This window comes from Schistocerca americana, chromosome 8 (genome assembly GCF_021461395.2).
Source record: "Schistocerca americana isolate TAMUIC-IGC-003095 chromosome 8, iqSchAmer2.1, whole genome shotgun sequence".
Classification (NCBI taxonomy): domain Eukaryota; kingdom Metazoa; phylum Arthropoda; class Insecta; order Orthoptera; family Acrididae; genus Schistocerca; species Schistocerca americana.
Window position 1 is genome coordinate 282,313,929 of NC_060126.1, and position 3,082 is coordinate 282,317,010.

Genomic DNA, 3,082 nt, shown 5'->3' on the forward strand with positions numbered 1-3,082 from the left:
TGCTCAGGGCAATTAATTTATAGAGAGTACTCGTCTGCTGTCGCAACACCTAGCAGAACGCTGTTTTACATGCACGAAATGCCCAAACGCTGATGCAGACTAACATTATTGAGCTGGAAAGGTGATTTGAAGTGCAGACGAAGATGTTTTCCTCTTAGCGCATAAACGGTACGTAGGTTGTTCATTTCGAGATAAGATGTAATTTTAACGGTTCTGCAGTTCGATAGCAAAACCCTTTTCCAGGTAGTGGCCTTTGAGTGGAAGTCTCGGACGTTGAGATGAAGCAAGACGGAATGTGTAGGCTGTGTTTGAGTTATGGGTTTCACCTTCTCTCCCACTTTTATGGGAATTACGAAAAGTGTCCTAAGTGTTAAACGAGTTAGCCATCGTCAAATTAGTAAACAGTACAATAAATAGGTTTCTTGAGATGAATATCATCTGAGATAGGGACGACTTCTCTTGTTTGTCGAATGTTCAGTATTCTATACTGTAAAATGTCTTGTGTCTTCTTGATGAATGTCATTCCACATTTCTTAATGGTACTGTTTGTGTGTGTACTTAACTGATTGTGTTACGGACACCAGTCGTAGTAGCTACAGTTGTGTCATAAATCTGCCATTCTGTATACATCGTAATGCAAATGTGCTGTCTTCATAAAATGATTAGTGATTCCGTGTTGTGTGAATAACGTCATCAGTGAAATAGATTCCTATTATTAGGTGCAGGAACTGACAGAGGTGTTTCTTCCTGTGGTTCGAATAGGAATGTTAGCCTTTAATGTCCCGTCTTTTCCATCAGGACACTGTTGACAAGGCTAAAGCTCGCCTTAGAGTACAATACACCAATCTTGATTAAAGATACTATCAACTCAAATTGCTTTAAGCACTTTCAGAAAACCAAAGAAACCCTAAATCTGGACTTTCATTGCCGTCCATTCGAATACTTGTCTGTTGCTGAAGTTTACCCAAGGGTGACTTGCGAGTGGGTCATCTCAGATATACCCAACGGCATCTTCTACGATGTATTCCAACTGCAAACAGGAAATTACAGCTATGACAAAGGCGTCAATGACGGAACGATGAAGCTTGAATTTAATTTGAGGATGAGACGGGATCCACGCAGAGATATATTCAATTAAGACAACAAACGGATTTGAACGGGTTTGAAACCTCGAAAGCCCATGGATGCGGGACGAAAGTTGTTGATTTAATACTAGTGTGCGGACAGGAATTTTTAACTACGGGTTGTTGAGGCAGATATTTGTCGCCCACATTCAGAGGTATTGTTTATCCATTATATTTCCAAGAAAAAGTAAGAAAACTGTGAGACAGCATTACTCTAATGGAAATGCGACAGACGTGGTTTATATTCCTAGGTGTATGATACTATTTTTTGTCCATAGTTGACTGTCGAGGAAAGGCAAGGGTAACTAGGCTGATGTTTTGCTTGCCTGGTGATAGATGTGTTTAGGGTGTTTAAAAGCACTACCGACGTCCACACAACAGCATTGTTCTGATGCGTATAAGCCATATCTGATAACAGCCATGTGCTTGCATGTATCCGTGATTCTTTGAAAGGGATAGCTGAAAGAAGTTTGTGTATGCGTCGTTGCCATAATGAACACTATACCAACAGAGACCTACCGCAGGCCAGACTGACGAATACCTCAAAAACTTCAGGCTTAATGGATTCCTCAGATTTCACTGATTTCATTTCAAGCGGTCGGTGGAACAGGATGCCCTGATATAGATAACATGAAATTAAACATATAGCTGCAAAATATTATCGAGCAAAGAAATTACATTGATACGTACAGATGTTTGTTAGGCCAATAACCTAACATCCTTTAACACTGTTCAGTTACAGATGACAAATTACCAGTATAGATCAATGTAAAGAGGCTTCTACAGAACCCACCAATGTAGAAAGTAATGTAATAACCACTACAAACAAATCTGTTTTAGGCCTTTGTTTCGTTAGATTTGTGGGTATTTTAAACACATTTGCTTTTTACAGGAATAAATGAAAGTCGGCCAACACGGCTGTTTCTAGAGCTTCATATGATGATGATTAGGCCTGTACAGACACTATGTGATCAAAAGTATCCGGACACCCAAAAAACACAGGTTTTCCATATTAGGTGCTTTGTGCTGTCACCTACTGCCAGGTACCCCACATCAGCGACCTCAGAAGTCAGTAGGCATCGTGAGGGAGCAGAATTGGGCGCTCCGCGGAAGACACGGACTTCGAACGTGGTCAGGTTATTGGGTGTCACTTTCGTCATACGTCCTTATGCGAGATTTCCACACTCGTAAACAGCCCTAGGTCCACTGTTTCCGATGTGATAGTGAGGTGAAACGTGAAGGGACACGTACAGAACCTCGTCTGTTAACTGACAGACTGCCGAAAGTTGATGATAGTCCTAATTTGTGATAGGCAGACATCTATCCAGCCCATCACACAGGAATTCCACACTGCATCAGGACCACTGCAAGTACTATGACAGTTAGGCGGGAGGGAAGAAAACTTGGATTTCGTGGTCGAGCGGCTGATCATAAGCCACACGTCACGCCGGTAAAGCCAAACGACGCCTCGCTTGGTGTAAGGAGCGTAAACATTGGACGATTGACCAGTGGAAAAACGTTGTGTGGAGTGACGAATCACGGTAGACAATGTAGCGATCCGACGGCAGAGTGTGTGTATGGCGAATGCCCGGTGAACGTCATCTCACAGCGTGTGTAGTACCAACAGTAAAATTCGGAGACGGTGGTGTTATGTTGTGGTTCAAATCGCTCTGAGCACTATGGAACTCAACTTCTGAGGTCATAAGTGCCCTACAACTGAGACCTACTTAAACCTAACTAACCTAAGGACATCACACGCATCCATGCCCGAGGTAGGATTAGAACCAGCGACCGTAGCGGTCGCGCGGTTCCAAACTGTAGCGCCTAGAACCGCTCGGCCACACGGGCTGGCGATCGTCCTTTTCTTGGAGGGGGTTGCACCCCTTGTTGTTTTGCGTGGCACTATCAGAACAGAGGCCTACATAAATGTTTTATGCATCCTCTTGCTTCCCACTGCT